Genomic DNA, 24,043 nt, shown 5'->3' on the forward strand with positions numbered 1-24,043 from the left:
TTAGTGTCCTCCATGTGTTTTCATGGCTTGATAGCTTATTTCTTTTTAGTGCTGAATAATATTCCATTGTCTGGATGTAGTACAGCTTATTTATCCATTCACCTAGAGAAGGATATCTTGGTTGCTTCCAGGTTTTGGCAATTATGAATAAAGCTGCTATAACCAGTTTTTAGTCACCTCTTTTACAAGTCCCGCCTAGGCAGACATACTTTGGAATGGGGAAGCATCACCTGAACCTGAGACTGAAATAGTTCCCTATCTACATCCTGTTACACAAGAAAATGAAACACCAAGGCAACTTATAACTTCAGGAGGGGAAAGGTATATAATACATAAAATGTAATCATTATACTATACATGGCTTAGTGGTGAATACTACTTATATATGCTTAATAATGTAAATATTAAATATCGATTGATTCAATAATTATGGTAGAAAGATATTGGAACAACTGACAAGGGGAAATTGTTTTGTCAGAGTGGATGGGAACAGGACTAAGATAACTAATTCTCATTTTCTATGGTAAGCAGTCAACAGATCTAAATGGAAGAATCAAGAAATATCAGTATAGGCATGCCCTTCAGAAATATGAAGGAAGGATCCCTAGGTGGCTCAGTGGTTTAGCACCTGCTTTTGGCCCAGGGCGCGATTCTGGAGTCCCGGGATCGAGTCCCACGTCGGGCTCCCTGCCTAGAGCCTGCTTCTCCCTCTGCCTGTGTCTCTGCCTCTCTGTTTATCATGAATAAATAAGTAAAATATTTTTAAAAAAGAAAGAAATATGAAGGAAGAAGGGTGCCTTGCTGGCTCAATCAGAAGAACATGAGACTCTTGATCTCGGGGTTGTGAGCTCAAGCCTCATGTTGGGCATAGAGATTACTAAAAAATAATAAACTATTTTAAAGAAGGAATATAAAGAAAGATACCTGAAGAAGAGTTGAAAGTGAATGAATTGGGGTAATGTTTCCCATGACAAGCTTCTTAAAATTGTCTTTTTAAACTACGGGTGCATATTAAGTTTCTTAAAAACTTAATTTTTAAGAAAGTTATTTATTTATGAGAGAGAGAGAGCACGTGCAAGAAGGCAAGGGAAGGGGAAGAGGAAGAGGGGAGAAGAATCTCAAGGACACTCCCTGCTGAGCATGGAGCTTGATGTGGGGCTGGATCCCACCATCCTGAGATCATGACTTAAGACAAAACCAAGAGTCTGATGCTTAACTGACTATGTCACCCAGGCATCCCAAGAAACTTAATTTTTTAAACTATGTAATAAAACATAGAAACATAGAAATTATCTAGAAAGTAGATGATAACTTGACTACAAGAATACTTTTGCCCTTAATGAGAAGTAATTTGCATGAAGCTAAAAGCTATTTTGTATAGCCAAAAAGCTAACATTCCAGGGAAAATGATTCCCTGTAGCCTTCTGCCTCCAATATGATATGAAAGTATACCCTCCTGTTTCCAAATAATCTTGAGATAACCAATGGATTTTCCTATAGCATCGATTTAAGCTTATATCATGGGGAATTTGTTTTCCCCACTGCCTTACCTGGTATTCTATTTGAGAGATAACCAGGTTACCTAAGCCAGTAAGAGCTACTTTGTTGACCTAACAAAGAGGGAACATGAGAACTAACTCATGATCACTACTTTTCACTTCACCATGGAGCCCATAGCATCACTGTACAATATCCTATCAAGACTTTTTAGGACAGGGGGTGAGAGAAAAAGATCAGTAGAGAAAAGCAAAGATATGTTCTTTATGTAACCTCCATGAGGGCAGGGGCCTGTCTGTCTTGTTCATCTCAGTATTCTCAGTGTGTGACATATAATTAATGTTCAGCAGATATCTAAGTATCTATTGAATAAATAAATTGAATGACTCTAATTCCCCATTTTCCTGAGGTCTGTGAGCATTAGAATAAAGTTATTATAAATATCTATAGTTCATAGATACATAAAAAATTAATAGGTAAAGTAGCTCTTAGAAAAGAGTACTCGGTAGGGAATCCCTGGGTAGCTCAGTGGTTTAGCGCCTGCCTACGGCCCAGGGCGCAATCCTGGGGTTCCGGGATCGAGTCCCACATCGGGCTCCCAGCATGGAGCCTGCTTCTCCCTCCTCCTGTGTCTCTGTCTCTGTCTCTCTCTCTCTCTCTCTCATGAATAAATAAATAAATATTTTTTAAAAAAGGGTACTCACTGCATATTTTGAGAAACAATTACAAATATAGGAAATGTAAAATCTACAAATTGCATGAGGAGATATGCAAGAATGCTGATAGTAGCAGTATTTACAACAGCAAGATATAGCAGTAACCTAAAAGTCCAGCAACAGAAGACTGGGTAAATACAAAGTGATAACCATGTGATGGTATACAGAAGTGAAAATGAACGAACTAGAGCCAAAATAGATATAGATGAACTACCCAAAAGTGTAACGTTGAAGGACAAAAAGCAAGTCACAGAATTCAAATAATATGTAAAAATTTTCCTTATTTAGATTTTGTTTATTAGAGAGAGAGAGAGAGAGAGAAAGAGAGAGCACACAAGCAGAGGGAATGACAGGGAGAAGGAGAAGCAGACTCCCTGCTGAACAGAGAACCCAATGCAGTACTCGATTCCAGGACTCTGGGATCATGACTTGAGCCAAAGGCAGACTCTTAACTGACTGAGCCACTCAGGCACCCCTATATAAAAATTTGAAATACACAGTGATATTGTTTTAGGAACTTCATTTGCAGTGTAAGTATAAAAATTCGTGGAAATAATATCACATATTGAATGAATGAACATGCTTTTAAAAACCAGCAGCCCTCAGGATACCTAGCTGGCTCAGTTGGAAGAGCATGTGACTCTTGATTTTGAGGTTGTGAGTTTGAGTTCCACATTGGGTGTAGAGATTATTTAAATAAATTTAAACTTTATAAAGAAATAAATAAAAACTGCCAGCTTTCAAATGAAGTTTTTTTTTAATATAAAGCACTTTATTTTTGTTACGATCTTTTTAAAAGATTTTGTTTTTTCAAAAAAAAAGCCTTTCAATCTCTACACCTAACATGGGGCTTGAATTTACCACTCTGAGATCAAGAGTTACATGCCCTACTAACTAAGCCAGCCAGGAAGGTGCCCTCTATTTTTGAATAGGTGATTATATGTGCACATTCAAAAGAAAACTGAAAGGTATTTCAGCAAAAAGTATTTTCTTCATCTCATCCCCAGCTACTAAATCCTTCTCTTCAAAGGCAAATACTGTTATCACATTTTTTTTTAATTTTTTTAAATTTTTTTTTTATTTATGATAGTCACAGAGAGAGAGAGAGAGAGAGGCAGAGACACAGGCAGAGGGAGAAGCAGGCTCCATGCACCGGGAGCCTGACGTGGGATTCGATCCCGGGTCTCCAGGATCGCACCCTGGGCCAAAGGCAGGCGCCAAACTGCTGCGCCACCCAGGGATCCCTATTATCACATTTTTATGCTTCATTTCAGACCCCTGGAATCCAGAGGTGGTCTGTTCATTAACAAACACACATGTTTATTCTGTACCTGCCACAAATTTTCCAGCTCTTTTTTCTTAATGAGTCTGGCTAGAGCTTTATTAATTTTATTGATTTTTTTTTCCTTTAGAAGAATGAACTTCTGTTTTTATGGATTTTCTTTATTGTTACTGCTTTCCAGTTGATTGATATCTGTTCATTTCTTTATTATTTTTATAATTCTGTGTGTTTTGGATTTAATTTGATCTTTTTCTAGTTTACAGAAGAGACTTAGATTACTACTGATTTGAGACCATTTTTATTTTTCCAATACAAACATATCCTATAATTTCTTTGGTGAAGTGACTATTCGGTTCTTTTGCCCATTTTTCCTTGGGTTTTTATTTTCTTACTGTTGAGTCTTCAGAATTCTTTATGTATTCTGGATACAAATCTGTTATTAGATATGTGATTTGAAAATGTTTTATCCAAGTGTGTAGCTTGTTTCTCATCCTCTTTGCAATGTCTCTCCTCATTCTTTTTTTTTAACCTGATGATTAATATTCCATTGTAAGATTTTTTCATACTTTATTTAGCCAGTCTTAGGTAGATAGACATTGATGTTATTTCCAAACTTTTGCTGTTATAAACTTTAATATCCTTGAATTCCTTCCGGCTTCCTTCCTTCTTTTTCCTTTCCTGTAAACTGTCTGTTGATTTTTATCCATTTTTCTATTGATTTTTAATCTTTTTTTGTAATTCATAGGACATGTTATAATTCTTTACATGTTATAAAATTTGCCTTTCTGGGGCGCTTCGCTGGCTGTCAGGGAGCCTGTGCTCCTCTGTCTATATCTCTGACACTCTGTGTCTCTCATGAATAAATATATAAAATCTGGAAAAAAAATGGAAGCAAACGATATGTAGCCTTTGGGGTTTCATTTTTTTCATTCATATTGATTCAATTAAGATTCATCTATGTTGTTTCATGAATTCATCTATTCTTCCTGTTGCTGAATAAGGTCCCGTTGCGTGGATAGACCACTGTTTGCTTATCTGTTAACCTGCTGAAAGGCATATTGTTTGTTCCCAGGCTTGGCTGTTATGAAGAAAGCTACTATAAACATTTAGTGTAAGGTCTTTTTTTTTTAATTCTATTTACTTATGATAGTCATACAGAGAGAGAGGCAGAGACACAGGCAGAGGGAGAAGCAGGCTCCATGCACCGGGAGCCCGATGTGGGATTTGATCCCAGGTCTCGAGGATCTCACCCTGGGCCAAAGGCAGGCGCCAAACCACTGCGCCACCCAGGGATCCCTAGTGTAAGGTCTTTACGTGAACATAAGTTGCTGGGTTGTATGGCAAGTGCATATTTAACTTTATAAGAATTTACCAAGTACCTTCCCAAGTGGCTGTACTGTTTTGCACTCCTATCAGCAATGAACAGCATTCCTGTTGCTCTTCATTCTTCTATTTGGTGTTCTTGGTTTACTTTTTTTATTTTTATTTTAGCTATTCTGATAGGTATGTAATGGTATCTCTTTGTGTGTGTGTGGTGTGTGTTTTATTTGCATTTCCCTAATGACATTTTTTTCATGTTTATTTGACACCCACATATCCCTATAATTTCTTTTTTAAAGATTTATTTATTTATTTATTTATTTATTTATTTATTTATTTATGAGAGACACACACATGAGAGACACACAGAGAGAGAGAGGCAGAGACATAGGCAGAGGGAGAAGCAGGCTCCATGCAGGGAGCCCGATGTGTGACTAGATCCTGGAACCCCAGGATCATGCCCTGAGCCAAAGGCAGACACTCAACTGCTGAGCCACCCAGACATCTCCACATCCCTATAATTTCTTTGGTGAAGTGACTATTCGGTTCTTTTGCCCATTTTTCCCTTGGGTTTTTATTTTCTTACTGTTGAGTCTTCAGAATTCTTTATGTATTCTGGATACAAATCTGTTATTAGATATGTGATTTGAAAATGTTTTATCCAAGTGTGTAGCTTGTTTCTCATCCTCTTTGCAATGTCTCTCCTCATTCTTTTTTTTTAACCTGATGATTAATATTCCATTGTAAGATTTTTTCATACTTTATTTAGCCAGTCTTAGGTAGATAGACATTGATGTTATTTCCAAACTTTTGCTGTTATAAACTTTAATATCCTTGAATTCCTTCCGGCTTCCTTCCTTCTTTTTCCTTCTTTCTTTCTTTAAGAGAGGGAGAGAGTTGGCAGGGGGCCAGAGGGAGAGGGAAAGGGAGAATCTTTTTTTTTTAATTTATTTATGATAGTCACACAGAGAGAGAGAGAGGCGCAGAGACATAGGCAGAGGGAGAAGCAGGTTCCATGCACCAGGAGTCCGACGTGGGATTCAATCCTGGGTCTCCAGGATTGCGCCCCGGGCCAAAGGCAGGCGCTTAAACCGCTCTGCCACCTGGGGTTCCCAGAAAGAGAGAATCTTAAGCAGGCTTAATGCCTAGTGAAGAGCCAGTGAAGGGCTTGATCTCACAACAGTGACATGAGCCAAAATCAAGAGTTGGCACTTAACTGACTGAGCCACCACCCAGGCACCTCTCATGGTATTATTTGTAAGAACCACTTCTTTTTCCTTTCCTGTAAACTGTCTGTTGATTTTTATCCATTTTTCTATTGATTTTTAATCTTTTTTTGTAATTCATAGGACATGTTATAATTCTTTACATGTTATAAAATTTGCCTTTCTGGGGCGCTTCGCTGGCTGTCAGGGAGCCTGTGACTCTTTGATCTGAGAGTCATGAGTCTGAGCCCCATGTTGAGTGCAAAGATTACATAAATAAACTTTTAAAAAATAAAATAAAATTTGCCTTTGTGTGCTTGAGATGCAATTTTTTTCAGTTTGTCTTTTTTTTTTTTTTTGCTTTCCATGATTATATTTTATTTTCATGAAGTCAAATGTATCAATCTTTTTCTTTAAGTCTTCTGAATTTTGAATTATAGTCAAAAGGCCTTCTCCATTTCTCCCAGAAATTCTTTTGGTACTTTTATGGTTTCCCTCTTTCCATTTAAATCCTGGATCCATTTGGCATTTTTCCAGGTGTAAGATATAAAGTGTGTATTTAACCCTTTTTTCCCCACAGATGCTTTGTAGTTGTCCCAAATCATTTATTGCATGAAATCTGTCTTATCTTCACCAGTTTGAAATACCAGATTTGTTTAATACTGAATGCCTACCTGTGTTTGGGTCTATTTGGGAATCTCTTCTGCTAATTTGTGGAAATAATTAGGCATTAGTACCTAACAGTTGTTTGTTATTGTTATTGTTTGTTTGTTTAAACTCTGTGCTCAATGTCAGACTTATACTCATGACCCCTACCTAGATTAAGAGTCACATGATCTACTGAGTGAGCCAACCAGGCACCCCTGTAACAGTTTTAACTAGTAAGACATGATAGTATGTTTATTACTTAGGCATTTTCAGAAATGCTTTCTCGTTAATTTTTCCATAAGAAAAATCTAGCTCTAAAACAAAATCTTTTTTTTTTTTTTAATTAGGATCTAAATAAATGTCTGCTATCTTAATGATGCTGAGTCTTGCTAGTCAGGAACATAGCCTATATTTCTATTTATTCAGGTCTTTTTCTGCATCCTTCTGTAGATTTTAAATCTTCCTTTCATATAGATTGTGTATCATTATTGTAAAATTTATTCCTAGGAATTTTCTTTTTTATTGATTTGTAAATGACGTCTTTTTTCAACAAAAAATGATGTCAAAAAATGATGTCAAGATGTATCATGATGTCAAGATGTAATAATGTCATTCCGTTTTCTAAGATATAATGCTGTCCATGATACTGAAGTAGCCCCAGGGGAGCAGTCTACTTCAAATAATCATGAGAATTACTCATCTAGACTAGCAAGTAGATCTCAACTGGGTTTGCCCTTGCAACATATACTATGGGTGATTTTGACATACACTAAACAACCCTACAGGTGTTCCTTGTATTTTTAAGGACTCCAGCAGATATGAGAGGCTGTGGTTCTTCAGTAGCTGATGGAAATGTATGTGTACCAGGCGCTGTCTTAGGGGTTAAGGACACTATGATGATCAAGACAGCCTGAGCCCCTGCCCTCATGGAAGTTGATCACATAGTCCTAGCTAAACAGAGGAAAGCCAGTAGGGATCCCTGGGTGGTGCAGCGGTTTGGCGCCTGCCTTTGACCCAGGGCGCGATCCTGGAGACCCGGGATCGAATCCCACATCGGGCTCCCGGTGCATGGAGCCTGCTTCTCCCTCTGCCTGTGTCTCTGCCTCTCTCTCTCTCTCTCTCTCTCTCTCTCTCTCTCTCCTTGACTATCATAAATAAATAAAAATTAAAAAAAATAAACAGAGGAAAGTCAGCAGATAATTGAATAATTATAAGGGTGCAAAGTTCTGCTAAGGAGCCATGAGAATGGAGCAGAGGTAATTTGTCAGATGTTAACATCCACTAACATCCACACCTGAGGCTTCAAGTACCTCTCAAATGCTACCCACTCACACATTACATCTCTCTGACTCTCTTCTGAGCTCCAGACCTGCCATTTACACTTGCTCATCAGGAGGTAGGGTCTAATTCCCCTCTCTTTGGATCTGGACAGGCTTACGTCTCATTTACAGCCAAGAAACTACAGTGGACATGACTCTGTATGATGTCTGAGGCTATAAAGCAAATGCAGCTCTACCTTGCTCTCTGGGACACTCATCCTTGTAGCCTTCAGCCATGGTGTAAATAATCTGACAGCCCTGAGGCAGCCATGCTGTGAGGAAGCCCAAAGTAGCCCATATAGAGACCACATGGACAGTCTCTGAGGCCCCAAGAAGAGGGAGAGGCCCAGCCAGCCCCCAGGTACTCTATCATTCAGTAGTCCAGCTTTACATTAGAAACCCAAGTTAGGAGAGCCTAGCCAAACTCTTTTCCGAATTCCTGACCCATAGATCTATGAGAGATGATGAAATGATCAGTGTTCTTTTAAGCCACTAAATTTGTTTTTTTTTATTTTTTTATTATTTTTTTTTATTTATGATAGTCACAGAGAGAGAGAGAGAGAGGCAGAGACACAGGCGGAGGAAGAAGCAGGCTCCATGCACTGGGAGCCTGATGTGGGATTCGATCCGGGGTCTCCAGGATCACGCCCTGGGCCAAAGGCAGGCGCCAAACCGCTGCGCCACCCAGGGATCCCATAAGCCACTAAATTTGGAAGTGATTTGTTTTGTAGCAATAGTTACAAGCATCTGGGCAGCATGGTTTTGTACATCTTTTCCTTCTACTTGGAATCCTTCCTGTACCCCTTTTGCCTAGTTAGCCTGTACATATCCTTCAGATCTTTGCTGAAGCTACAATGCTTCCTCATGCACCGTCCCTAAACCTTGAAACCTGGGTTCATAATGCCCTCATGCCATGTACCTTTCCTGGGTTCATAATGCCCTCATGCCATGTACCTTTCCTTCCTATACTTATCACAGTTGCATTTGGAGATTCTTTGACAAGTCTTCAGCTCCACAGAAAAGCATTCAGTCCATGCAGTTACACAGTAGTCCAGGCATGGCAAATTTAAATGCCAACAGGAAGGGAAAATAACATAAAAGAGAGACATGAGCAGGGTGGGGACTGCAGTGAGATGAAAAGAATGTGCCCATCTATAGGGTGCGGCTGCCACTCTGCATGCTCTGTGCAGCCAAATCTGCCTCATTTTTAGAGATGATACCAAACCTATTATTATTACCACAATTTTTTTGAATATTTTATTTATTTTTTGAGAGAGAACACAAGCAGGGGGGAGGAGCAGAGGGAGAGGGAGAAGCAGACTCCCTGCTCCACTGAGCAGGGAACCCCATGTGGACTCCATCCCAGGACGCTGAGATCATGACTTGAGCTGAAGGCAGATGCTTAACCAACTGAGCCACCCAGGTGCCCCTCAAACCCAGATTATTATGTAAGGTGTTAGAATGGTACCAACTAATTACAACTAAAAACACAGATGAAAGAAAAAGGAAGAAAAACAACAACAAGCTGAAGATTTAATACTCCTTGGGGGCTTTAGAGGGGGAAGAGTTGTTTTTGTTTTTCCATCAGGTCAGCAGACATCAAGCACAGGTCTAGAAATCAGTCAGACAATACATATGACCCCTTCCGGTTCCGGTTCAGGTGGTCCCTAGCTGTTCTCAGTACTCCTTGTTTTTTTTTTTAATTTTTTTTTTATCTATGATAGTCACACACACACAGAGAGAGGCAGAGACACAGGCAGAGGGAGAAGCAGGCTCCATGCACCGGGAGCCCGATGTGGGATTCGATCCGGGTCTCCAGGATCCTGGGCCAAAGGCAGGCGCCAAACCGCTGCGCCACCCAGGGATCCCTACTCCTTGTTTTTTGAGAAAGACTCTGAATTCACTTTGTGTAAACAAGGAATTATATTTAAGTGAAGCATAGGTTTGCTGTGGGGTTGGCTGGGTTTAGAATGGGCCACTTAGATTTGCTTTCTCTTTTTGTATTGTGAGTCAAATTCTCTTCTAAGGGCTGTGACCATTAAGTAAATTACACTGAATTCTGTGTGTTCCTTCCTAGAGGATAAATTATATGTATTTGGTTTTTTTTTATAATTTTTTTTATTATTTTTTATTTATTTATGATAGTCACAGAGAGAGAGAGAGAGGCAGAGACACAGGCAGAGGGAGAAGCAGGCTCCATGCACCGGGAGCCCGACGTGGGACTCGATCCCGGGTCTCCAGGATTGCGCCCTGGGCCAAAGGCAGGCGCCAAACCGCTGCGCCACCCAGGGATCCCAATTATATGTATTTGTAATAAGGAATGGGAACATGCAAATCATATAAAAACCCTGTGAGAAGTTGACTTTTACCTAAAAATTATACTTGGTACTATCTATGTATCTATTACAAAAAATGGAAAAAGAGATATCAAGCCATGAAAAAACATGGAGGAAACTTCATATATTATTAAGTGAAAGAAGTGAATCTGAAAAGACTGCATGACTCTATATGACATTTCTGGAAAAGGCAAAACTATGGAGTTGCTGAAAAGATCAGTGATTGTTAGGGGTTGAGGGGAGGAAGGGGGAGGCAGTACCCTAAGAACATGTGACCCCTGAATGACACATGAGAACAACACATGATCAATCCTAGCAAGAGCAGACTGTAGCCTAGGCTGCTCAGAGCAGCACACTTAAAACTTCACAACTCTAAAGAGAGTCCTATCACTCTTCAGATGAGGAAGATGAGACAGGATATCAAACTCTAAGTATTTTTTTTAAGATTTTTATTTATTTACTCATGAGAGACACAGAGAGAGAGGCAGAGACACAGAGGGAGAAGCAGGATTCATGCGGGGGGAGGGAGGGCATGCGTGGGACTAGATCCACGGATTCCAGGATCATGCCCTGGGCCAAAGGCAGGCACTAAACCACTGAGCCACCTAGGGATCCTTCAAGCTCTAAGTCTTATACCATCCTCAGCTTCTAGACATGAGCATGAATATTACTCTTTTAAATTATGATGATGCCATGTAAATTTTCAATAAATATGTCTTATCTGGAATTTCCCTCAACTAAGTGGCCTGCTGTGACTGTGGAAAAGAGAGATTTGACACTGGAGAGCAATTAAATTTGTTCAGTGGACTCCAAATCCAGTTTTCTTAGACTGTTAGGAGCTTCTGCCCTTTATCATTTGGCTTCAATATCCAGGCACCTAAGGATGCATCAGGCCTAGGCAGTTTGTTTCTTTTTCATTCATTTATTCATTCACTCATATAATCTATTATAGGAATTTCAGGTATTCTAACAGTAATTAATCCTTAAAAAATCATTTAATTGGTTTAAACAGTTATCTGTAATCATCTGGTTTTTGGGCACAGACAAAAGATCATAGATATTGATGGGCAGAAACAAGGATGAATCCCACAGAACCCTTGTTCTCTGGAGCCCAGAGTGGAAAATGATAGCCTGGTGGCCAAACCCAGCCCTGTGGCTATATCTGCTTACCACCTGTTTTTATAAGTTTCTGGGGGGGAACACATCCATTCTTTTGTATATTGTCTGTGTCTTTTGTGCAATGGTAACAGAGTCAAACAGTTGCCATACAGACCATGTGTCCCACATATTAAAAAATATATATTTCTTACCTGATCCTTTCCAGAAACGGTTTGTTGACCCCGATGTAGAAAGGCAAGGTGGAGGCAGGGCTTCCTTGCAGACCCCCAGACATGCTAATACCGTACTGGGCAAGATAGGAAATTGTTCCTATTTAACTACAGGGGGAACCGAGGCCCAGCTGTATCAGGATCCAAGTTGTGGAATAAAATCTGAAGTTGGGATTAGGAGAAGAAAAATAGAGGGATCTCCCCCTCAATATATGGAAGGAGGGAAATGAGACTGGAAGTCATCCATCCATCACTTGGGTCCCCATGGGTGATAGTAGAACAGGTCAGAGCACCCTCTTCTACCTTTACACCTTTGAAGAGATTGTGAAGGGACCTCAGCTTTGAGTTTAAAAAAACCCCTTTGTGTCTGCACCTTTACCCAATTGACCTATGGGGTCCAGACTGCTTAGGAGTTAGAAAGAGAAAACAATTCTCCTTTAGCAGAAGGCTAGAGAATTATCTGAATGTTGCTTACCACTTAGGCGGTAACTGGACAGTGAAAGTCCTTTAACAGTTTTTGGTGTCCTGACATTGAATCATTTTACAAGAAGCAGAGTTAGGAGGCCTGGTCCAGAGAAAAGTGTCCTCTGAGATGGGGGCAAGACCCCAGAGCCATGTTTGGAGAGGCCCCTTCAGCCACAGGACTTCCTATTATGAACTTAAGCAGATTAAACTGTATTGCCTTGGCAATAAAGATTGAGCAATGGTTCTATTGAAAGATACTGAGTAAAATAGGCAGAGACAGAAAATAAACAGTTTTGGGGCAGCCTCGGATGGCTCAGCGGTTTAGCTCCACCTTGGGCCTGGGGCCTGATCCTGGAGACCCTGGATCGAGTCCTACATCGGGCTCCCTGCATGGAGCCTGCTTCTCCTCTGCCTGTGTCTCTCATGAATAAATAAATATCTTAAAAAAAAAAAAGAAAGAAAGAAACTGTTTTTAAATAGTGGGGAAGCTGTTCCAGATTGAGCAGGAAAGAAGACCCATCAGCAGCTCTTCCCCTGTTTCCTGCACCTCTCACAATGCGCACATTCTTCTCTCCTGAGCGTGATTCTCGAGGTCCCAAATTTTCCACCATTAACCCCCCACCCCCCACCCCCGTATAGGCGTGCTGCTAAAAACCACTTAGTTTATCCAGAGCTGGGTCAAAGAAATAGCAATCTGGCACTTCTCGCCCTTTAACTGACTATAACAATGACCGATTTTATTTATTATGAGCTTCACCGTCACTAGAACGTAAGCTCCATGAGGGCAGGGCTTTTTGTCTGTTCATTTCTATATTCTCAACTCATGGAGCAATATCTTGCACACAACAGGGGGTTCAATAAACATTTACGTTAGGAGGAACTAAGGGAAGGAGGGAAAGAAGGACCGGAGGCGGGAGAAAAGGAAGGACAGCGCGGAAAACGCGAAGGACGGGGGAGGGGGGGGCGGAGTGAAGAAGGCCGGCCCAGCCTCGTTGCGCGTCCAGTGGGGAGCCCTCAACTCCCAGCAGAACTACAACTCCCAGCTGGCCCCGGGGGCCAGGGCGGGCCGCCGAGACCCGGGACCGACCAGGCCCCATCCCGCCACGGCTCCCGGAGTGCCTTGCGAGAGCAGGCGCCCTCGCAGCGCCCGCCGGGACTTGTGGTTCGGGCCGCGGGTGGGGGTGGGGCCGGGCATGGAGGCGGGCGGGGGCCGGGGGCGGGCGCAGGCCCCTCCCCCGTCACTTCCTGCGGGGCTGCGGGCGCCGGAGCGGCTCTTCAGCGTTTGCGCCGGCGGCCGCCGCGTCTGGCTCGGCTCCCCCTTCCTCTGACCCCCGGCCCGGCGGCGCCCGCCTCCTCCGCGGCCACTCCGCCTCTTCCCTCCGCCGTTCCCTTCCTCTTCTCCCTTCTTCCTTCCTCCTTCCCCTCTTCGCCGCCCCCGCCGCCGCAGCCGCCGCCGCCGCCGCCGCCGCCGCCGCCCAGGACCGCCGGCCGGGGGACGAGCTCGGGGCAGCAGCCAGGTGAGGCGGCCGGGCCGGGCCGGGCCGGGCCTGGCGGGGCCCGCGCGGGCGCCGCGGCCGCGGGGAGGGGGGCGGCGGGTGGGGCCTAGGCCTCGGCGGGCCCGCGCGCCCGGCCTTCGTGCCCGGGCCTCCGTCCCGCCCGCGGGGCCTTCCCGGAGGAGGCGGGTCCTCGCGCGCCCCCCCGCCCCGCTCCGCTCCCCCGCCTCGGGGCGCCCCGCGGCCTGCAGCCCGGCAGCCCCAGCTCCCCCACCCCTTGCTGGGGCCAGAAACAGGTGCCACGCCGCCTTTGGCGATTGCTCCTCCCGCGCGGGGACGCCGAAGTTGTTCCAGGGGCGGCGGGCGGGGGCCTGCTCCGAGTCCCCGAGACCCCGAGCGCCCCGCGGCCCCCGCCGGGTCCGGGGCGCGGTGCTTCCGAGCGCGGCCCAGGTGCCTCGCTCGGGTGCCAAGCCCCGCGCCACCCTCGCGGGCAAGTCCCTTCAACTCTTTGTGTGTGTAGGTCGGGGAAAGGGGCTAACGCGGCTCCTGCCTCTGGGCTGTTCGGGTTCCGTGAAACGGGGCGTGTGAGGCGCTTATCGGAGAGCCAGACCCACCGCGCGCCCCGGCGAGCCGCCTGCATGATTTATTACGTGATACTAAGGCAGGGACCTAGGGGGGCGAAGCGGGGTGCGAGTCGACCTGACCTGCCTGCGCCCGTCCGGGGTTCCTTTGAGGCGGAGACGTCGCCAGCGCCGGGGCTTTGTTTTTTGGGTTGTTAACATGTGAAAGGGGCGTACGTGTAATTGGGACACTGTGTAAGGAGGCAGCCTGTAAAGATGCTGTTATTTCCATCCCCTCCGCTGAGCCAGCGACAAGATTTCCGCCAGCTCCCTCGGAATGAGCAACCTGCCCGTTTTTGTTTGTTTGCTTTTGTTTTTTTATTTTTTGATTTTAAAAAAAAAAAATTTTTTTTTTTTTTTTTTAATCTTTTTCCCTCCCCTCCCTGCCATCATCCGGCTTCTTGTTGTCATTTCATTTCTGGGAAAGTTGCTGGCAGCCGCCTGCCTGGAGTTGAAGCCTTTCTGGAGCGCTCGCCCCGCGTGTCAGGTTCTGGAGGGGGCGGTGGGTGAAGCTGGCAGAGATACAGACGCCTGGTCTTTCCTTGCGCTACGTCTCTAACTTTTTTTTTTTTTCTTTTCTTTTTCTTTTTTTTTTTTTTTTTTTTCCCTTCTTCACCGCAGCTTTGCTTTTCATTCCTTCCGTCCCCGTGGGGCCGACTTTGCTTTTAAAGCCCTTGCCCCCACCTCCGTGTCGCAGTGTTGCTTATGTGGAAGTTTTCTTCTGTTCCGGCGAGGATGTGTGCTTCAGTCGGTTCTGCCTCTGTTCCCTGGCTGTGGGGACGTTTTTAAGGTCACTCTTCCCCTTCTGCTTGTAGCTTTAATTGTGGAGTGGGTGGCGGAGAGAGAGAGAGAGAGAGTTAATCCGGGTTTTTTGATTGATCTTGGCCTTTCAGGAAATCAGTGTGCTTACCAAATATAAATTACATTGCTGCTTGCTGAGGTAAAAACTAAAAATACAGTTGGATGGTGGAGTTGAGCAGTTCCGGTCCTCCTGGTGACAGGTGGGATTCTTTTTTTTTTTTTTTTTTTTTTTTTTTTAAACAGCAGCTTTATTTGAAGCTACTGAGTTTCTTTTCATTCTTCTGCTGGGTTGTGTGTACCTTTCCTTAGGGAAAAAGGCAACTCCACTCAACTCGTGGGCAACTGGTGGACGTTCACATTTACAAGAAAGTTGGGTGTGTGTGTGTGTTTGCTCAACGGAATGTACCTCCTGTATCGTAGGGCTGCTTTAGGTAGTAAATTTCTTTGCTGAATTTACTTATTTTTTTTCTTTGTTGAATTTAAATTTAAATTTAAAGCTGTTTTGATGTATACCTGTCTCTCAGCATGTAAAGCGGCCTCTCCTGTTTTTTGACATTTTACCTGTAACTTTCTGACAAGAGTCATACTGTCAATTTCTAGTTTAAAAAAAAACTTTGGATGACTCTTCAAAAACACCTGAGAAATAGCTGTACGACAAATATGTCTTCTGCCTCAAAAATCATAGTGTTGGGGAAATAATGCTTTATTTAATATTGCAGTCGATAACCTCTTTTTTTTTTAATTTTTTAATTTATTTATGATAGTCACACACAGAGAGAGAGGGGGGCAGAGACATAGGCAGAGGGAGAAGCAAGCTCCATGCACCGGGAGCCCGACGTGGGATTCGATCCCGGGTCTCCAGGATCGCGCTCTGGGCCAAAGGCAGGCGCTAAACCGCTGCGCCACCCAGGGATCCCACCTCTTTAAAAAAAAAAAAAAAAAAAAAAAACTATTACGGAAAACATTTAAAAATTGGATAACTGTAGAGAACCCCCATGTATTGGTCACTTAGCTCTGACAATGATTAACTTGTAGCCAAGGTCATCTTGTTGCATGTAGTACTTCCTCCCCCAAACTGGGTAATTTTGAAACAAATCCTAAACATCATATAATTTTACAAGATTGCTCCAGACTGTTAATCTGTCACAAAATTTACTTTAGTGGAATCGTAGTTCTCATTTTGTTTATTGAGCCTCTCATCTCTGTTTACACGTGATTACTATACAGGAGAAAAAAAATGAGTGGCCAAATTAGCTCTTGGTTCGGTGCTTATCCCTCTCAAAGTCATGTCCAAAATATTGCTTTGCTTTTTTGTGTACAAACGCAACAGATCTTAAGCTGTCAGTGGTTATAATTGAAAAGGAATTAAAAAAACAAAAACAAAAACAAAAACAAAACAGGTATCTATAAACCTGTTTTGGTGGAGACCTACCTGTTAAACCTCTTATAATGGGGAATAACTTTTTGTAAAAGTTAAACTACAGTTAATAATTCATAATGAAACTTTCAAAGTTTCTTTACAGTAGTTGTGTAAATATGCTGGTGTCACCTTAGGTTAAGAATTAAGCAAAAGGTAATTTGATTTCAAAACTCTGTTGTAGAATTATTTTTAATAAGTGAATGAATTTCATAGGCTAGATGCTCATGTTTTTCTTTCTTGTCTGAAAAGAGATTTCTCCTAGAATCGAAGTTGACAGGAATATTATGTTTGTCATTATTACTTAATTTTCAAATTTCTGGTCATGGACTCTTCACAGCTTTAGACAGTTGCAGTTTGCTTTTAGGTAATTGTAATTTCAGTTACGTAGGTTTACTTTTGAGCTTGTTCAGAGGTAGTGAAAATGTGTGTTATGTTTTAGTTATTACAATCTGGGAGATTGAAAGGGATATGCATACCTCTTAAAATTAACTCTGGGAAAAAAATACTAATCGGGTATCTAAGAAAGGGCACAAAATGTACTTTATTTAAAAAAAAAAAATGCTTAGTGCTTCCCAGGAGGCTTAAAGTAAAACTTTTAAGTATTTGGAATTATTACCATAAATACAGTTTGTTCAGACTAAATTGCTCTCTTTTAAGATTCAACCAGAAAACCCATTTATATACAGATTATTTTAAGTTTAGAAATGAGTATGACTCATAGAACTTTTCCCCCTCATTTCTGAAGTCTAACCCATTAACATTATTCTGAGTGTAATCTTTAAATGTTGGCCTATACTGTGCTGCTTCATCCAGTCTCCCCTTAGTAAGACAATGACGGTATTTCATATAGGAGGCACAGAGTGGCTCTCAGCTTGCAAGGCAACTTTCTCTCTCTTGCCCTTTTGCTGGATGGAGTGAAAGTGAAATTCACCAGCATAAAAAAGAAACTTTTATGAAAAAGGCATCTTTTTGTTGGGTGTCATAAGTCAATTCCAGGGACCTTGTTTTTATGAGCCTCCACACTGGATCATCTTACTCACTGTCATACTTTGTGACACAGAATTGCTCAGTTCAGGGAAATGTAAATTCTTCCCCTTTATTTTTTTTTCTTCCCCTTTATTTTTTTAAAGATTCCATTTATTTATTCACGAGAGACACAGAGAGAGAGAGAAGCAAGAGACAACACAGGCAGAGGAAGTGCTTCTTAAGCAGGCTCCATGCAGGGAGCCTGATGTGGGACTCGATCCCCCGTCTCCAGGATTAGGCCCTGGGCTGAAGGCAGGCGCCAAACCGCTGAGCCACCCGGGCTGCCCAATTCTTCCCCTTTAAATGAGAGCCTTTGGGGTTGCTTTCTTTCTCTTGGAATGGAATTCTGCAGCGTTCAGAAATGTTTAGAGAATTTTATGGCAGATTTTGTTTCACACTAGACCTTTTGCTTCACACTAAACCTATAACAGGTTGTTTTAAATTGTAAACTTTTGGTGACAGATCTTTGTGGCTAACATGCTTCTGGTATAGTTTTCGGCATGAGCTTTTCCTTAAATAAAACCTCATTAAAATCAAGGTTTAGCATTATGCTATTCCAAGAAGTGTAATTTATGAGTTAGAGATTGAACTCTGAGAAGACATGTTATTTGCTATCCTTATTTTTGCCTGACGTTTTATTATGAAAAATTTTAAATATATAACAAAGCCTAAAGAATGTTAGTGTATGCCTCTATATCTACCACCTGTTTTCTGCCATTGACATTTTACCACACTTGTTTTATCATGTCTGTTCCATTTGTCTGTCTCTTTGAATTCATTAATTCATTTTATTTTTTAGTACATTTCAAAATAAATTACAGCATCAGCACACTAAATACTTGAGCACACATAGCCACCCCAGTGAATTTTAAATTGAGGCAGCCCTGTAAGGTGTCTCTGGATCTTTAAAAGCCAAGGGTTTTGATGATTTTTGTTTCCAGATTTGCTTAGGCTCTAGAACTTTTTGCTTTTTTTAAAGAAATGCTTAATGAATTTTTTGCACCAAGGTGTGCTTATGTATTAGTCAAGTATTACAAAGCTTGAATAATGTTGGCGAAATCCTTTGTTCTCACATACTAAGGAGATAATAGGATTACAAATATATAGCTACGTTGATCTTAACAAATAACGCTAGGTGGTTGGTTTGGATATCTGTTTTGCTGACAATTTAATGCTCTGAACTAGAAAACCTTACCAAAGAAAATTATTTATTATTAAAAAAAAATGGTGAAGTGAGCAAATTATTGCAAAGAGCTTAATTTTTTAAATATGTACATTCCCATAGTAGTGAATAAGGTTGACGTAAAAGTGATCTGTGTCACCAGATAAGAGCAGGTAGAAACAAATTCTCTGCAGACTTAGTTATATTTTCTGGAATTATACAAGTTTGTTTATTTGTTGAAGGAGTATATTCAGGGGGCCCCTTCCAAGTATATTTACTGAAAGCAAAAAAAAGTAGGAAAATCTATCCAAGAAAGTATTTGCTTTCAATTAAAAATTAGTCTTCTGAATATTAAATTTGTAGCCCATCTGCTTCTGTTTAATCTGGAATCTAATTTGGGGGAGAAGTGTGATGACTTTGTGAGTTTATAACAGTAATGGGAGCAAACCAGGCTATTTTATTATAATATGATACACAGGTCATAATTGTTCTGGAAGGTTTTTGTTAATGTCTACCAGACTACAAAGTCTAAAAAAATTTAAGTGCCCTGAGGTCTTTGCCTAAATAAAAAGTATTGTTCATTAGATTGTCTCTGTATTTGATGTAGTTTTAGAATTGGTTGCGCAGTGAGTGGGTTGATTTTAGTCAGCATGTTCTCTGTTCCCATTTAAAATGTTTTTTACAAGTGGTGTGTAGCTATAAGTTTATATTTATAGATGTTTATGTGGCTGAGGACAGGATTAGTAAATTTGCTGGATAATAATACTTGCTACTATTTATTGAGCTCTTAACCATGTGGTAGGTAGGTTAGGATTACAGGGTGAGGGTTATTTGATGCAGGAAAGGGATCTGAAGGGTCAGATTGAATTTATCTAATAATATAAAAGCTGCTGTTCATCGAGCTCTTCCTTGGTGCTAAAAGTTGAAGTGGATGATTTTCTTGTATTTCTGATACTTTGAAAACGTCTTTGCGGACATCAGTTCTAGTAGCTGCAGATACTGAGGCCTGTATGGGAGGCCAGGTAACTGGAGTGAGGTCTGCAGCTGTTTTGACTGAACCACACTTCATCTCTAATTATGCTCGAGTGCTTTTTGGTTAGGACAGTTGTTTTCTTGTGTGTCACCAGTGCTTCATCATAGCTAGGATGATTTTTGTTCACTAGAACTTCAGACCAATTTGAAAAAAAGTCTGTTTCAGTAATACTCAGTTTTTAAAATTAACTCTATTCATCATTCCCTTGAAATGGACTTCTAGTTTACTTTTGTTTGTTGTGATAGATTGCTACAGTCACATTAAACTAAAACTTGTAAGTTGATTCAAAGGTTTGTGGGGTGCAGGGAACTACTTAGAAGTAAATGGGGAAGAAGAGGAGGTTTCATTAACCTGTGTGTTGTAGGAGGCTCTCCTCTAAATTATTGCTGTAATCCTTCATGAAGTTCGTTAAAAATGATTTATGAACTATAGACAAGGTTGTTGCTAAGAAAATTAGTTTCTTTAGAATTATAATATTCCTATTGGATAAGCATTAACTCAACTTCCAATTACCTTTATAGGCCTTGGTGATTGTTTCCCTCTTTGCCTTCCAGCCCTAACATCCCTTTCCTTGCTGATGGTATTGGGAATATTTCATGTAACTTTCTGTTTAGTATTGAACTGCCTCCTTAACAGTTTCTTTTTTACTTTCTTTGAATCAATGATCTGCATAGGAAGCCTCTTTAGTTCTCCACCCAGGCAGTAGTCCTCTCTTAATGGCTAGTTTTAAAAGGCAGATCAATGAAATTAAACCTGCCTGTTAGATTTGAGGTTTTCATGAGATGGTGTGTGTTTCCGTTCTGTCTTATAACCTCAACTGAGGTGACCATGTAGCCTGTAATGACATACGTGTATCTCATTAATCACGAAAAGGTGTTGGAAATGTGTCTTGTCTGGGGATGAAGTGAGCACATGCTGCTTCTTAAATTGTCTATATTGGCTCCCCTCAGGCACAAGCTTTTTGATCTAACTAGATCTTGTCTGATTCTCTCACAGTTTTGCTTTTTGAAGTCCATGCTTTCTATAGATTAAAATTAACTGAGGCATGAATTTTCTACTCTTGCAGATTCCACCCTGATACAAACAAGGCCATTGTCTGCTGGTGCCATTGTGATTTTGTACAAAATGCTAGGCAGTCCTTTCCTCTGTCAGAAAGAAGATAATTTATATGTAATGATAAGACTGATTATGCTTAGAGGCTTATGTTCTTTGTTGCACAATTTAACCAACCTGTGCTCATTGAAGCTCTATGACCCTTCACCTAGATGACAGTTAAATAGAAATAGAGTTAGGTAAATAATTCCCTTTTTATTTGTAGTATAGGGAACCTTTACAGTCTGGAACATTTAGGGTATGACTATTGCTGGGTACCGATTTCCCTGTTAAAAGAATTTACTTATTTAGGCACCAAACATAAAAAAAGAATACTTTTTTTTATAAAGTTCTTTCTAATTTTGCAGGGTGTTTTTCTTTCTTAAATAGCACGTTTTGAACAAGTATCAGTTACAGTATATTCTAAGAAAGCGATATTTGACAGCTAACTTTGGTATGGAGTATCATACTTTACAGGCATTTCACCTCTATTACAAGTTAATCCACCCAAGCAGTACACAGTTATTATTTTATTAATCATATGAAATTGATGGTCACCTCGTTTAATATATTAAAAGATTGAAGCCTCTTTTTTTTCCTTTTTTAAAAAAGATTTATTTATTCATTCATTCATTCATTCATTCATTCATTCATTCATGATAGACACAGAGAGAGAGGCAGAGACACAGGCAGAGGGGGAAGCAGGCTCCACGCTGGGAGCCTGACGCAGGACTCGATCCCGGGACTACAGGATTGCACCCTGGGCCAAAGGCAGGCGCTAAACCGCTGAGCCACCCAGGGATCCCCGAAGCCTCTTAACATATTAAATGAAGCATTTATTATTCAGCTCAACACCAGAGTTGGGACCCAAACTCACATCTCTAGCCAAGACTCCTCAGTCATACCCGCACAGCCCTGTTCTGTTTGCCCTTACCCTAAATCAGCATCTTGCAGCCAAAGGGTCTTTTTGTCCTTACATGTCTTTAGTTGCGAGATAATGTGTATTATAAATGATTTGTTCTTATGAATTAAAATGCCACTGTGAATTATTTCTTTAAATTTGTGTCAGGTTCAAAGTTATTCCTGTATAAACATGAATTCTGCAATTCATGGGACCGTATCTTATTTGTGCACTTCCTTCTCTCCAGTGCCTAGAATACTGCCTGCAGATAGTAGGTGTTCAGTAATTATTTGTTGAATGAATAAAGCAGTGAATGTAATTTACTCTTTTGCATTCTAGTATGTTTTCTTGAGTGGGAAAGTAGGGGAGTTGGGCTTAACCCCCAGTTTCTTCTCTAACACTGCTTGGAGAAAGTAAGTGCCATGTAGCTACACTGGTCATAATCATGATGGTTTCGGATCATCATTTGAAAGTAGTTAGGGGATTTCAAAAACTGAGTTTGCTCACAGGAGTGTGAATGTATAGAGTGTCAGCTATCCTTGTCTTGTGTGAAGATGTCTGAAATCCAGATGGTTGCAAGCTGCTGTATTTCTCCTCCCACCCCCTCCTTTTTCCTCTGCTGTAAAGTTGTTGGCAGTTGTTCTTACTGTTGTCATTGTTTGACTCTAGCAGCTCCCTTTTCCCATTCTTATTTATTTATGTATTTCTAATTTTTTAAACTTCTGGGTTGGGCTGAAAAAACTTAGATACCCAAACTTACCATAATTGTTCCTCACAGATGGGCTTAAATTGAGGGGCACCCCTAAGAGTAGAAGACATAAGCTCTCCTAGGTGGTCTTAGAGATTTGTAAGGGCTGCTCAGAGGCTTTTTCCAGTTTCCACTCCTGCTAGTACTGTGAATGGGTAAGGTTATGGAGCGGCAGGCCTCTAGATTGGAAAGTTATTAGTATAGCATACTATTTGCAAAAAGAACTTGAATTGTTTAAAATACTGTAAAACAAATCAGTTTATTGTTTTATTTCTGAAATTATTTTTTTTAAATTTTTATTTATTTATGATAGTCACAGAGAGAGAGAGAGAGAGAGAGAGAGAGAGAGGCAGAGACATAGGCAGAGGGAGAAGCAGGCTCCTTGCACCGGGAGCCTGACGCGGAATTCGATCCCAGGTCTCCAGGATCGCGCCCTGGGCCAAAGGCAGGTGGTAAACCGCTGCGCCACCCAGGGATTCCTATTTCTGAAATTATTTTGATAGTGAACAGCTACTTTTATCCTTTGTTAAGTCACAGTAGCAGTGAGAAATTGAAATGAGTGAAATTCCTTTATGTTGTAAAAATGCAAAAGGTATCTCAAGGTAAGGAATTGTCTTTGTTACTAACTACAGTTGACCTGTGAACCACATGGGTTTGAACTGCATGTGTCCATTTTTGTGCAGATTTTTAAAATAAATACAGAACAGTATTGTATATGCATTTTCTCTTTATGACTTTGTTAATCTTTTCTTTAGCTTCTTTAGCTTTATTGGACAAATACTGTATATGATACATATAACATAAAACATGTATTAATCATCTTAATGTTATGGGTAAGGCTTCTGGTTAACAGTTAAGCTATAGGTGATTAAGTCTTTGGGGAGTGAAAAGTTATATGTGGATTTTTGACTGTAGAGTGGGGAGTTGGCATCCCAACCCCTGTGTTTTTCAAGGATCACTTGTACTACCTTTTAAAAATGAAGATACTTCTAGATAAATCTGATCTGAGAGTTTGAGAATGAAACTCTTATGTCACCTGATATCCAGTTCTAAAGAATGATTATGGTTTGGATTTATTAGTGATAATGCGCTTTTTGTATTTTGGAATTTAATATAAGAATGTTTTTGTACAAAGTGTGTTTTTCTTAATTTTCCCGTGCTGTTGTATTTTCATGACCAAGTATATGGTAAGGGCATTTATGAATAAAATATTTAGCTGGTAGTGAAAAGTGGGGGGGACCTCATGAGTTTAAAAACTAAGCTTGTGTGATCAGACGGTATATGATGCCCAGTTTCTTTCTTTAAAATTAGTTTCGAGATATTCACCGCTCTCTTATTGTCATGTCTCCACAAAGTACTCTACCCAGTTTGCAGGCAGTTGTGTCTTTTGTGGATTCTACAGGGTGCTGCTTCAAGCCGTGAAATCATGCTTTCTTTCTTCTACTTGTGGATTTTAGGTTTCCCCCAAACTTGAGCAATATATGTCTTTGTTTTCAGAAATGATCTACTCTAGTAAATTATTATTGTTTCTTATTTTCTAGGAGTTTCCTAACCACATAACCTCTTAGAACTGAACCAAAACAGCATTACTCCTGGAGCACCTCTTTTTAAGGTACACATAATTTGACTGT

At 41.0% G+C, this 24,043-nt stretch overlaps 1 protein-coding gene across 10 annotated transcripts in view; it reads left to right on the top strand.

Moving 5' to 3' along the window:
* Positions 1-13,374: 13,374 nt before the first annotated feature.
* The window catches only part of STAU1 (staufen double-stranded RNA binding protein 1), a 55,610-nt gene continuing 44,941 nt past the window's right edge, over positions 13,375-24,043 (top strand). The window contains exons 1-2 of one of the 10 annotated variants that reach the window (XM_041732767.1): positions 13,375-13,633; positions 23,954-24,024. The gene's annotated coding sequence lies outside the window, so the exon portion shown is untranslated. Of the gene's footprint in view, positions 13,634-15,206; positions 15,231-23,953; positions 24,025-24,043 lie in introns of those variants that run through there. The other 9 variants (XM_041732771.1, XM_041732770.1, XM_041732772.1 and 6 more) reach the window with 9 other exon arrangements.

This window comes from Vulpes lagopus, chromosome 18 (genome assembly GCF_018345385.1).
Source record: "Vulpes lagopus strain Blue_001 chromosome 18, ASM1834538v1, whole genome shotgun sequence".
NCBI classification, from domain to species: Eukaryota; Metazoa; Chordata; class Mammalia; order Carnivora; family Canidae; genus Vulpes; species Vulpes lagopus.